This window comes from Pongo pygmaeus, chromosome 16 (genome assembly GCF_028885625.2).
Source record: "Pongo pygmaeus isolate AG05252 chromosome 16, NHGRI_mPonPyg2-v2.0_pri, whole genome shotgun sequence".
Lineage (NCBI taxonomy): Eukaryota > Metazoa > Chordata > Mammalia > Primates > Hominidae > Pongo > Pongo pygmaeus.
Window position 1 is genome coordinate 59,310,019 of NC_072389.2, and position 14,822 is coordinate 59,324,840.

Here is a 14,822-nt window from a genome sequence, read left to right on the forward strand (position 1 = left end):
TCACAAGGTTAGGAGATCCAGACCATCTTGGCTAACAGGGTGAAACCCCGTCTCTACTGAAAATGCAAGAAATTAGCTGGGCGTGGTGGTGGGCGCCTGTGGTCCCAGCTACATGGGAGGCTGAGGCAGGAGAATGGCGTGAACCCGGGAGGTGGAACTTGCAGTGAGCCAAGATTGCACCACCACACTCCAGCCTGGGTGACAGAGTGAGACTCTGTCTCAAAAAAAAAAGAAAAAGAAAAGAAAAAGAAACCACTTATTGCCACTTATTGAGAATCTACTGTGCATAACATTGAGCATCAATGTTACGAAAGTACGACAAAATGAGTCTATCGCACTTCTTGTCCTTAAGAAGCCCACTAGATGCTCCCTATTCAGCCTGGAAACATGACTGCTCCTCTATAAGGAAAGGCTTATAACATGTTCTTGCCTCAAAACAATAATGGCTTCATCCCAGGACTCTACTAAAATAAGCTTATGGTAAATTTACCTTATATGTGGATGGGTTTTGAAATTATACATTTTTAAAACCATATTTTTTTTTCACAAAGTGGCTAAAATAATTCCGGACATGGAAATTTATTTTAATGCATTTATGCAATAAAGGAGGCAGCCTTGCGCAACATGTCAATTTCATCAGGAGATCACTATGCAACAGACAGAGAATTTGGGCAACATTTACACTGCAATTTCTGGAGATATTAAGCCAGCAGATACAGGAGCATGTGTCACTTCATGTATGCCTTGCTAATTAAATGTACATGAACTTTGAATTTTGAAGCCCAGTCAAAGTTTCCCAGTTCTCTTTTAGCAGCAGTTTATTTTTACTCTGGATCTGGTCAGATGTAGAAACCACAGAAATGGAGGCTGTAGGATTCTCTCTTCTCTAAGCAAGTTTGTGCTTTTTTCCTCTGACTTCCCTCTTAGGTAGGAGCAAAGATATATGGCAGAGGAGTCTGTAAACATCCAGCCATTTGGGGTGATTCATTTGGTTCTTGTCAAGGGAAACAGGTTTCTACTCTTGCCACAATTTCTATGCAATCTTGTATTAGTTAATGTGTAGACATCCAGAACTTGGGATACCCTGTTTTGGGATGATGTTTTGTCCCTCAGTGGGGTGTCCTACTCTTTTCATCTATTCTGTGTGATCATACAACTTCATCTACATACTCTTGGGTCCTGGTTTGATCGATGGCTCTATTGACAGGTGGCATTATTAAAGACCATTTCCCTTTGGGCCTTGTATCACTCACAGCTTAGGCTTTAATTTCAGAATATGTTTTTCGTATTACAACTTTATTGAAATAAATTTACATAATATAAAATTCACCCTTTTAAAGTGTAAATAAAATTCAATAGTCTTTAGCATACTTAGAGATGTACAACCATCACCATAATCTAATTTTGGAACTTTTGTCACCCCAAAAAGAAACCCCATGTTTATTGTCGTCACTCTCTTTTCCCCCTGCCCCCAGCCTCTTGGCAACCACTAATCTACTTTCTGTCCCTGTGGAGTTGCCTATTCTGAACCTTTCATATAAATGGAATAATATAAAATGTAGCCTTTTGCATCTGATTTCTTTTGCATAATGTAATGTTTTCAAGGTTTGTCTATGTTGTAGCACATAACAGTAACTTCATTCCTTTTCGTGCCTGAGCAGTATTTCATATTATGGATATAACACATTTGTTTATCCATTCATCCCTCTATATACTGATTGGAAAAAGCTATTTCCACTTTTTGGCTATTATTAATGCTGCTATGAACATTTGTGTACAGGTTTTTATGATGACATATATTTTAAGTTTTCTTGGATGTTGATCTAGAGGTAGGATTACTTGGTTCAATGGAACTCTTTGTTTAACTTTTTGAAGAATTTCCCAGCTGTTTTCCAAAGTGGCTGCACAACCTGACAATCCCACCAGCAATGTGGCGGGCGGGGTGGGGGGTGCGGGGAAGTTCCACTTTTTCCACATTCTCACCAACACTTGTTATTATCTGACTTTTTTGTTATAGTCATCCTGTTCGTGGTGAGGTAGTATCTCATTGTGATATTTTTAAAAATAAATTTTATTGTGTATATTTGAGGTTTACAACATGATGTTATCAGATACATATAGATAGTAAAATTGTTATTATAGTCAAGCTGATTAACATATCTATCATCTCACGTAGCTGCTATTTTAAATTTACCTTTCTCTAATTACTAAGGGTGTTTTCTGTGTGCTTATTGGCCATTTGTATATCTTCTTTGGAGCAAAATATATATTCAAATTCTGTACCCAGTTTTTAGTTTGGTTATTTTTTCTTTTTATTGTTGAATTGTATGATTTTTTTTATATTCTAGTTACAAGTCCCTTATGACATATGTGATTTAAAATATTTTCTCTCAATCTGTGAGTTATTTTTTCACTTTCTTGACTGTGTCCTTTGAAACACAAAAATTTTAAATTTTGATGGAGTGTAAATTGTCAATTTTTTCTTTTTTTGCTCATGTTTTTGGTATCATATCTAACCATTGCCAAATCCAAAGTCATGAAGAACTATTTATATGTTTTCTTCTAAGAGTTTTATTTAGTTTTCAGATTTGTTTTGAGTTAATTTTTGCATATGGTATAAAACAAGAGTTTAGTTTCATTCTTTTGTATGTGGATATCTAGTTGTCTAGCATCATTTGTTGAAAAGATTTTTCTGTTCCCCATTGAATTTGTTTAACAACCTTGTTAAAAATTCAGAATACTTTTAACCTACACATTTTTCTTTAAAGATATTTATTGGTGAATTTCCATCTTTTTTCCCCTGAATAATGCAATCGCTCTCTTCAGTATAAATTTTACATGTAAGCATTCATGCCCATAAATTTGTCAGAACACCTGTTCTTAACTGGAGGTGGAATTATTACCATGTGTGGTGGGGCCTCTGACCAGCAGGAGGTCACAATACTTTTTCCTACCACTGTAGATGAACTGATTCTGTGGTGATTCCTACTGATGGGGAGAGTAGGAGTAGCTAATAGAACCTGACTGCTTGTCTGAAATCTGTCTTTCTTAACCATACACCTGAGGTCTTTACTGAACAAAGAGTAAGTTATTGCAGTAAATAAATAACCTCTGGGGAAATACTTCGAGATTCTGAGAATATCCTATTTTTCATCAGTCTTCTACAAACTAGCTTTAGCATCCATTGATAATTCTTGCTTGAATTGATAATTACCATCAAGGTTGCAAAATGATGGTTTTTCTAATTCTATCCGTCTTTTTACATGTATTAATAGGCATTCTTCTATAAAGAAGATTTTATCATCTCCTCTAATTCTCTTTTTAAAATTTATTGTAGTATCAGTATGGACTCCAGATTCATTTTGTATTCAATGTTCTCATCCATTTCCATCATTTCTCACTTTGATATTCAGTTGTCTCAAGTTTACTGTTTTTTTACCCAACAATCTATCTTGGAGATTACTTCAGTACTTTATGGAAATCTTTGTCATTGTCTTTATTGCTACATAATACCCCTTTCTGTGGATGTAACAAAGTTTAATCCTGCCAATATCTTGTGAATTGGTGTCTAATAATTTACTACAACAATGAATAGCACTGTAGATGTATTTTTCTATGAGTTGCGTCGTCAGAGTAAATACCTAGGGATTTCTGGGTTAGTGTATGAATAGGCTTGTTAGGTTTAGCAATTATTCTCCATAGGGATTACATCATTCTGGATTGCCATTAGTAATATATGAGTATGCTTGTTTTTCCAGAGTCTCGTCAACAATGTATATTGTCAATTTCTATATTTTTGCAACTCAGTTGACATATTTCAATGTAATTTTAATTTGTATTTATTTTATTGTGAATGAAATCAATAATCTTTTCATATGTTTAAAGTTATTTTTATATTTGTCTTATTCCAAACCACCTGTGTATACAATTTTGTTCATTTTTCTAGTGGGTTTTTTCCTTCAAACTTTAAAAATATTTTTATATTGGCTATTAGCCTTTTTTGTTGTTGTTCTGAACATAGACACTTTATTTTTTACTTTTTTATTGTGGTAAAATATACATAACAAAACTCTTTTAACCATTTTTTAATTTTTAAGCTTTTCATTGAAATATAACAATATAGAAAATATATAAACAGTACAACTTATGAGTACACTGCTCAATCAGATTTCATAAATTGAGTACACTCTTGTACCCAGTATCTGGGTCAAGAGCAGGATATTCCAACATTCCAGAAAAGAAAAGAAACATGTTAAAAAGAAAAGATTTCTATTAAAAAAAAACTAGACATAGTAATTCAAATGGGGGTAAGAGACGTAATCCCTTTATCCCTTTATACACATGTAACATATTTATATATAATTCCATATATACACATGTATGTACTCTATAATGTACAATTTCCAAAAAGGGGTTCACATAAGATTTTCTAAGCGGTATTTATTTTTTAAAAAGTTATGTGGTAATAATTTGGAGACAAATGATTAAGACTAGTCAAACAGGTTTATCATTTAAGAAGATTTTCACAAATTCAGACTTCAGGGCCTATTGCCTGACCATCTCAAGTCAGGAAAGGAATGAGGAGAAGCCTTCTTGCCCATTTTAGATATATTTTTAAAATTATGGTAAAATATACATAACAAAATTTACCATTTTAACCATGTTTATGGGTACAATTCAGTGGCATTAACATTCAGAATGTTGAGCAACCATCATTACCATTAATTTTCAGAATTTGTTCATCCCAAGCAGAAGCTATGTACCCGTTAATCAATAGCCACCCCCCACCCTTCCTTCTCCCCACCCATCTCTGGTAAACACTGTTCTCCTTTCTATCTCTGTGAGCTTGCCTATGCTAGTACCTCATATAAGTGGTATGATAATTGACCTTTTGTGTCTGGCTTATGTCACTTAGCAAAGGTTTTCAAGGTTTATCCTGTTGTAGCATTTATCAGAATTTCATTCCTTTTTAAGGCTAAATAATATTCCATTGTATGTATTGTACCACATTTGTTTATCCATTCATGATAGATATTTGAGTTGTTTCCACCTTTTGCTATTCAAGTAATGCTGCTATGGACTTTGGCGTATAAGTATGTGCTTTTTACACATTTGCACAAATCCATCCTCAAGTATTTTTGTTCTATAAATAAACTTTTTGAGGCATTTCACAATTTAGAAGTCAAATAGAAATTAATAATAACATACATTTTTAAATAGTTCAGTGTTTTATTATCAACATTCATATTTGTTCAGGCTGAAGATTCAGGGATGAAATAACGGGCAAAAAACTGAAATATAATTAACACTACACAGGCATATCATAAGTATATCATAATATTTTGCTCATATTATGAAAGTTTAGAAAAATATAAAACTGAGAAGTACATAAATTACTTTGTGTTTCGTCTTTCTCAATGTACTTTTACATTAAATACACAGCAAGTGCTTATACTTATTTAAAGATTATCCTTTTTTTATCAGCCAAAACATGCTTATCCTTAGTTAATCAGAATTCATTTCAAAATACAAAACTTCTTAAATATAAGCATGGCATGTAGGGCTTTAGACCCATACTCTTACTGGATTGGCTGCTTGATGATTGTTCTCCTTCTTTTGTAATTTCAATCTCAATTTTGGCTTTGATTTTTCTCTCAATCTATTTGGAGACCTTCTGCATACTGCAAGTATTGTTTATGTTTCCTCTTTACCAAATGTCTCCAAAAACTTTTCTTTTGACAGTAAGCAACAACTGTATCAACACGTGTTTTGTATTTTGCAGCCAATTCCAGTGCCCTTTCTCAGTTGTAGAGATTAATATTGATCTGGATTGCTTGATAATGAGGCCAGCCTAAATAAGTGCTATTTCAGCCTCCTGTATGTTCCCACTAAACCTTAGTATGTGGGCCATTTTTTGACTCTTTAAATGAAAGACTTTTTATAGAATTGATGTACTGAAACTTATCAATTTCACCAATTGCTGCATAGCCTGTTTCTGTAATAGTAATATTTTGATTAGCAACTGCCATAGCAGCTAGACAAGCTCACATGGTTTGCTCCTCAACAAAGCAGCAAAGTCTTACATCATCTTCCCATTTTGAACTGCCTACATATTCAGGGAGAATAACAGGATATGGTGATACACTGATGTGAACCAGAGGGCTATTAACTCTTGTTATAGTTACCTGATTTCCAACAAAACTCACAATTTGGGAATTTTTACTGAATTCATTTGTATCCCTTTCATGTAATGTTTTAGGCAAAGTGTCACTGTCCACATAAACCGTATTGGAATAATACCACACTGTAAGTTGAGTATCCTGAAGTCTGCAAAGGACATTGCATGTACCACTCCATGCCAAAGTATGCACCATTGTTCCAAGTTTGAGAATTTTTTCTTCCTTCTCAAATTGTTTCACAGATGTGATATAGATATTTCTATTTTTATCAATGAAAACGACTTTTCTATCATTGGTAAGTCCTTTCTGATCCAGAGCAATTTTCAAGATTTCATCCTTACGAGGAAGAAGCTTTCCATCATCTAATAGTTTTCCAGTTGATACCTTGAAGAAAAAGATTATTTTTTCATCAGCTTTGTCTCATTGCTATGGTATCATTACTCAGAGACACAGTCTGTGCATTCAGAATATCTGTTCTCACTCCAGGAAATTTTGGAGATGAAATAAAGGGCCCTTCATATGAATATAAATCGATACTACTAACATCTACAAGAAGAAAATGTCTTTCTGCCTGCAGGATAAAACTAACAGTTCCTTCTTTGAGATCAAATATAATTGGTGTATTCCAGTTCTTTGTGGAGACCACATAACATTGAAGAGACATTGAAACAACTAAGTGTGCAGAGTTCAAAGATACTTTAGTGGCCATGATGGAATTCCAGTAAGTTCACTGCATCTTTAAGAATGTTACGAACCTGTATGGTCCTTCTTTTAGTTAATGTTACTTGAAAGTTTTTCCACTCCCAATGTTGTTCCACCACAGGTGCAAAAACAACATGCCCAATTCCACACACTCCAGCGGTCTGAGTGCCATCAGTTGACCACGCAATGTTAAATATGCTGCCAGTGTTTTTCTAAAGTGTATGATCACCCAGTCTTATTACATAAGTGTAAAGTATGAAATAATCCAATAGCAAACCATTCTCCATCTGGAGTCCAGGCAACTAAAGTAATAGGATGCTCATGAGGCTGTGAATTGTACAGTGGGTGGCTGTAGCTATCCCATACCTTATATTTACAGTCTTCACCAGCAGATAAAATAAGATTATTGACTGAGTTCCAATCTATTTTTAAAATGATGCCATCATAAGCTTTCTGTAAAACTTTAGCATTTGATTGAAGAGGTTTCTTTTTGTGAGACAGAGTCTCACTCTGTCTCCCAGGCAAGAGTGCAGTGGCGTGATCTCGGCTCACTGCAACCTCCGCCTCCCAGGTTAAAGCAATTCTCCTGCCTCAGCCTCCCAAGTAGCTGGGATTACAGGTGCCCGCCACCATGCCCGGCTATTTTTTTGTATTTTTAGTAGAGACAGGGGTTTCACCATGTTGGCCAGGCTAGTTTTGAACTCCTGACCTCAGGTGATCCACCCACCTCAGCCTCCCAAAGTGCTGGTATTACAGGCGTGAGCCACTGTGTCGGCCCCTGAAGAGGTTTAATGATTAGCTGCTTGCCTGCTGTATAAAAAACCTTTTCTGAATCAGGACCCCACACTACTGAGTACCGTGGTATTCCTCAGAAGGCACTCCTCCTTTTTCTGTACTTGATAAGTATATTTTCTGGGAATATTCTCTGGGAGTAGTCAGGAGCTGACCTGGGCTTGCTGAGCTAAAGTTGATTTAAGCATCCAAGTCTTTGACCAAATTTTTGTTTGTCCACATTCTCCAATTGTAACTAATGCTGTTGCTTCATCAGTCTATCTTCCTGCAAGTATTCTCCAGAGTGAGCTGCTACACTTTTTTCCACTCTTTCTAACTTGGAAATCAAATTAAATTTATCATCAGAACTTATGAGGACAAAGCTTTCTGCTTGAGTTTGTCTCTTATACGCAAACTCTTTGGAAACCAGTGAAGATCTATAGGGTAAATATCATCAGGAAGCTTTACTATTTGAGTTGTTCCACTAGTGAACAAGTTCCTCTTCACTATCTGGTAATCATCACTACATGAATACAGCCCTTCAGCAGTAGTCCAGCCTACACATCTTACTAATTCTTGATGCTTTGGTTCTCTTAAAAGAGATATCTTCAGTCTCATCACTCCACTTCCAGCAAAAATTTAAAATGCTGCTTGATTGTATTTACTCAAGTTCCAGGAAAGCAGTGGCAATTGCTTTCATATAGCTAGTACCAGTTACCAAGAAGCCTCTCGACCTCCTGGTCACCATAGTGACTTCTTGACTATTAGTTTTTTAACTATGATATATGTTGCAAACATTTTCTCCCAGATTTTTTTACTCTTTTATTGTGATTTTCTGTTTTGCCATATAAAAATTCATTTTTATAGAGCCACATTTATCAATCTTTTATTGCATCTGTATTTTAGACATAGAAAGGTTTTCCCCACACTCAGGTTATAAAGGAACGGATCCATCTTTTTTTTTCTAATATTTTTATAACTTCATGTATTTCATTTGTATTCTTGACCCATTTGGAGTTTATTCTGGCATATAGTATAAGGAGTGGATGCAATTTCATCATTTTCCAAACGATTATAGAGTGTCTTGACACTAATTATTTAAAAAGAGTATTTTTTTATCTGGTGGATTGAGCTGACATTTATATAATATATAAACTTCTATTTGTATTTGGGTTTTTTTTTTCCTGGACTTCCCAATTTTTTTCCCACTGCTTAGTCTCTCTATTCAATGTACTAGATCAGTCTTTCAAATATAGAGACTTTGATACGTATTTCAGTATCTGGTAACACTAGCTGCTGATCAGATAGCTGTGGTTCTATGGTGGATCTATGATTTTTCATTTTCAAACTTCATTCCGTATGTTTCTGTTATACAGACTTTAAATCTCACTTGCTGACTTTTAACATTTTTGTTGGTATTTTACAGAGGTTACAATAAACGCATGGATTGAATGATAAATGACACGTTTATGGTGTTGAAGTGTTTTATCCAAGAAGAAAGGATGACTTTTCATTTGTTAAAACCTGTCTTAAGTTTTTAATATTTAACTCTTTATGTGCTTAAATTTGTTTTATAAGTTGTTCCCTTCCTGGGTTGTAAAGATTGTGCTTTAATCATTTATGTATTTATTTAGTTAGTTAGTTTGCTTTCACTTGTCACCTAGAACAACGTCTTCAATATAGTTGTTAATTTGATTTTATAAGTATCCAGTGACAGATATAGTACTCAGTGATGTGGTTACTATCCAGCTAAAAGGATATACAAAAATATTAAGTTGGTTGTAATGGCAAAAATCCACAATTACTTTGCACCAACCTAATAAATTTAGAAATCCAGTTGACTCTTAAATTTTCTTATTATTGTTATTATCTTTTAAGATGGAGTCTGACTCTGTTGCCTAGGCTGGAGTACAGTGGCAGTGGTGTGATCTCAACCCACTGCAACTTCTGCCATCCATTTTCAAATAATTCTCCTGGCTCAGCTTCCTGATAGAAGGGACTACAGGTGTGCACCACTACAGGTGTGCGCCACCACACCTGGCCAATTTCTTTTTTATTTTTAGTAGAGATCCGGTTTCACCATGTTGTTCAGGCTGGTCTTGAACTCCTGACCTTACGTGATCCACCCACCTCAGCCTCCCAAAGTGTTGGGATTACAGGCATAAGCCACCACGCCCAGCCTAAATTTTCTTATAGTTAACTCAGAATGTGTTCTAGAACTTTGAAACTGATTTTGCAAAAATACGAATGTAAATTCCACTGTTAACAAATAACCTGAGTGTCGCATTATTTATAAAGCTTTCTGTGACATGCTTCCCTGCCTACCTATATATTTTTTAATTTATGGTTTTTATTGGCTGTATATTAGATGAATGTATTTATGGGGTACATGACATATTTTGATACAGACACACGATGTGTAATAATTGCATCAGGGTAAATGGGGTGTCCATCACCTCAATAATTTATCCTTTCTTTATGTTATAAACAATCCAATTATACTCTTTTACTTATTTTTAAATGTACAATAAGTTAGTGTTGACTGTAGTCACTTTGTTGTGTTATCAAATACTAGATCTTATTTATTCTAAGTTTATTTCTGGACCCATTAACCATCCCCACATCCCCGTTCCTACCCGCAACTACCCTTCCTAGCTTCTGGTAACCACCGTCTGCTCTCTATCTCCATGAGTTCAATTGTTTGAATTTTTAGCTCCCACAAATAAGTGAGAATATGTGAAGTTTGTTTTTCTGTGCCTGGCTTATTTCACTTAACATAGTGACTTTCGGTTCTATTCATGTTGTTGCAAATGACAGGATCTCATTCTTTTTTATGGCTGAATAGTGCTCCCACTTTTCTTCATCCATTCGTCTGATGATAGACACTTAGGTTGCTTCCAAATCTTGGCTATTGTGAATAGTGCTGCAATAAACATGGGAGTGCAGATATCTCTTAAGTATACTGGTTTCCTTTCTTTGGACATATACCTAGCAGTGGGATTGCTGGAGTTTATCATAGCTCTATTTTTAGCTTTGAGGAACCTACAAACTGTTCTCCATAGTGGTTGCACTAATTTATGCCTACCTATCATTTGACTGTTCCTTCTCTGCATCTCCATTTACCACATAGATGGTTCTGTATTAGTACCTATCCCACTCTAGTGCTCTTGTCAATCTCTCCCTCTTAGACTGTAAGCTCATTGGAGGTGTTGACTGTGACTGATTTGTCTATGCATCCTCCTATCATAATACCTATCTTAAGGATGCCCTCTGTTAAATTGTCACAGGATGATTTCATGCTAACAGAATTTTGTGAATAGAATTAAATGTTATGAATCTAGAATTTTATGCTGTAAAAACATGCTGATATACCGTTGCAGAATCAAGAAGATAGGATCATTAAGCTGGATGTTCAGCATCTACTTGCTGTTTATAATTTAAATATGGGACTGTGACCCAAATTTGAAAGATTTTCTTCACTCCTTAAGAACTTCCCACTTTCTCTACTGGTTTTATAATGTACCATGTTGACTATTTTCAACTATAGAGGCATATCACAGTATCAATTATTTACATTAAACCTGTATTTTCTGTCTATACCCTGCCAGGTAAATGAGAGCCCAAATGACATTTTCACAAACATATTTATTTTTTGTTTTTATTTTTTTGTTTGTTTTCTCTCGCTGACCCTTAATGAAGGCCAGGCATAAATGGAGTCGACTTTGATGCAGTCAATTTTAATTTTTGCTTAGTGCTCATGAAGTCTGCTGCCCAGTGAGTTGTATCAACTGCATTGTTGTAACATCTGAATCAACTGTGGCCTACACTGTTTGATCAGGATGACAAAATTGCTTTATTTATTCTTCTTTTACAAGTATAGCCTGCAGATAAATAGGCATTATTATAGGGGTCAAGCTTGATCATGCTGCTTGTTACATTACAACATTTTCTCTGTGACTACAATGGCAAATTGATTAGATAAAACTTATTAACATGCAATGCCAAATAATTGATTTATTATACTAAAATACCTCTCATGCCCAAATCAGTTACAATAACTCATTTTTAGTATGGAAAAATCATGCTTATGCATTTTGGGGTTTCCCTGAACACTAAATTAGCTACTTAGGAGTTGGTCCTTGCCAACTCAATTACATATCATATCATTAGTCTTGTTTTCTTTTCTGTCATTTCTCTAGTAAAGTTATATCAGACTAATAATTCAAGTATACTATGGTGAGTGCTTACCTTGAAAAAATATATTTCTTAAGATTCTATTTTTTATTTAAATGTTCTTTTTATATGCGCTGCTACAAAACAAGCAGGTGCTATTGTTGTACTGATAACAGAAATTTATTTGGCCCCTCCAGCTGATCAAGTGAGGGATTTTAATTTGTAGCCATGTCTAGACAAAATGCAAATGTGAGTATTTGATGCTTTTTCTTACTATCAGTATGCATTTGGAAAGTGTTAAGCGTTACTTCTCTGGGTTGTTTCATAGAACTAATTATCAAGATTTCAAAGACATCTTTGCATAGATGGTGTTTTCTTTTTTTGGAATAAATTTATCCCTACATTTGCTTTCTAGAAAGACATTGATAGAGTCATTCTAATAACAGGATGGGATGGAATTAAGGTAACACTTATAGGGAATGAAGGTTCATGAAACTAAAATATATGTTTTGCTTCCAATGGGTACATTTATTATTGACAGCTAGAAATTTTAGGACACCTGATGATGAAAGAAGAAAAATACTCAAAATGACTGCAAGAGAGTTGTGGGTACTCTCTTCACATCTACTGGATACCTTCCATTAGCTTCTGTGCTTCTTTGTATGATTTCTCTGATTACAAGAGCATATAAGTCCCAATTGAGTACAAGTAAAAAAAAGTCAAGAAATTAACATCCAACCGAGGAACGCAGCTCCTCACCAGCAACGGAACAAAGCTGGATGGAGAATGACTGACGAGTTGAGAGAGGAAGGCTTCAGAAGATCAAACTACTCCGAGCTAAAGGAGGAAGTTCGAACCAATGGCAAATAAGTTAAAAACTTTGAAAAAAAAAATAGACGAATGGAGAACTAGAATAACCAATGCAGAGAAGTTCTTAAAGGACCTGATGGAGCTGAAAACCGTGGCACGAGAACTATGTGACAAATGCACAAGCCTCAGTAACCGATGCGATCAACTGGAAGAAAGGGTATCAGCGATGGAAGATGAAATGAATGAAATGAAGCATGAAGAGAAGTTTAGAGAAAAAAGAATAAAAACAAACAAAGCCTCCAAGAAATATGGGACTATGTGAAAAGACCAAATCTACGTCTAATTGGTGTACCTGAAAGTGACGGGGAGAATGGAACCAAGTTGGAAAACACTCTGCAGGATATTATCCAGGAGAACTTCCCCATTCTAGCAAGGCAGGCCAACATTCAAATTCAGGAAATACAGAGAATGCCACAAAGATACTCCTCGAGAAGATCAACTCCAAGAAACATAATTGTCAGATTCACCAAAGTTGAAATGAAGGAAAAAATGTTAAGGGCAGCCAGAGAGAAAGGTTGGGTTACCCACAAAGGGAAGCCCATCACACTAACAGCTGATCTCTCGGCAGAAACTCTACAAGCCAGAAGAGAGTGGGGGCCAATATTCAACATTCTTAAAGAAAAGAATTTTCAACCCAGAATTTCATATCCAGCCAAACTAAGCTTCATAAGTGAAGGAGAAATAAAATCCTTTACAGACAAGCAAATGCTGAGAGATTTTGTCACCACCAGGCCTGCCCAAAAAGAGCTCCTGAAGGAAGCACTAAACATGGAAAGGAACAACCGGTACCAGCCACTGCAAAAACATGCCAAATTGTAAAGACCATCAAAGCTAGGAAGAAACTGCATCAACTAATGAGCAAAATAACCAGCTAATGTCATAATGACAGGATCAAATTCACAGATAACAATACTAATCTTAAATATAAATGGGCTAAATGCTCCAATTAAAAGGCACAGACTGGCAAATTGATTAAAGACTCAAGACCCATCAGTGTGCTGTATTCAGGAAACCCATCTCACGTGCAGAGACACACATAGGCTCAAAATAAAGGGATGGAGGAAAATCTACCAAGCAAATGGAAAACAAAAAAAGGCAGGGGTTGCAATCCTAGTCTCAGATAAAACAGACTTTAAACCAACAAGGATCAAAAGAGGCAAAGAAGGCCATTACATAATGGTAAAGGGATCAACTCAACAAGAAGAGCTAACTATCCTAAATATATATGCACCCAATACAGGAGCACCCAGATTCATAAAGCAAGTCCTGAGTGACCTACAAAGAGACTTAGACTCCCACACAATAATAATGGGAGACTTTAACACCCCACTGTCAACATTAGACAGATCAACAAGACAGAAAGTTAACAAGGATATCCAGGAATTGAACTCAGCTCTGCACCAAGCAGACCTAATAGACATCTACAGAACTCTCTACCCCAAATCAACAGAATATACATTCTTTTCAGCACCACACCACACCTATTCCAAAATTGACCACATAGTTGGAAGTAAAGCACTCCTCAGCAAATGTAAAAGAACAGAAATTATAACAAACTGTCTCTCAGACCACAGTGCAATCAAACTAGAGCTCAGGATAAAGAAACTCACTCAAAACCGCTCAACTACATGGAAACTGAACAACCTGCTCCTGAATGACTACTGGGTACATAACGAAATGAAGGCAGAAATAAAGATGTTCTTTGAAACCAAAGAGAACAAAGACACAACATACCAGAATCTCTGAGACACATTCAAAGCAGTGTGTAGAGGGAAATTTATAGCACTAAATGCCCACAAGAGAAAGCAGGAAAGATCTAAAATTGACACCCTAACATCACAATTAAAAGAACTAGAGAAGCAAGAGCAAACACATTCAAAAGCTAGCAGAAGGCAAGAAATAACTAAGATCAGAGCAGAACTGAAGGAGATAGAGACACAAAAACCCCTTCAAAAAATCAATGAATTCAGGAGCTGGTTTTTTGAAAAGATCAACAAAATTGATAGACTGCTAGCAAGACTCATAAAGGAGAAAAGAGAGAAGAATCAAATAGACACAATAAAAAATGACAAAGGGGATATCACCACCAATCCCACAGAAATACAAACTACCATCAGATAATACTAT

General features: G+C 35.5%; 1 protein-coding gene and 1 pseudogene across 1 annotated transcript in view; one reads left to right on the forward strand and one right to left on the reverse strand.

Annotated features, from left to right (window-relative positions):
- UNC13C (unc-13 homolog C) overlaps positions 1–14,822 on the forward strand; it is a 662,499-nt gene that overhangs the window by 63,950 nt on the left and 583,727 nt on the right. The window lies entirely within an intron of this gene.
- On the reverse strand, positions 5,522–8,287 carry LOC129014503 (intraflagellar transport protein 80 homolog; annotated as a pseudogene).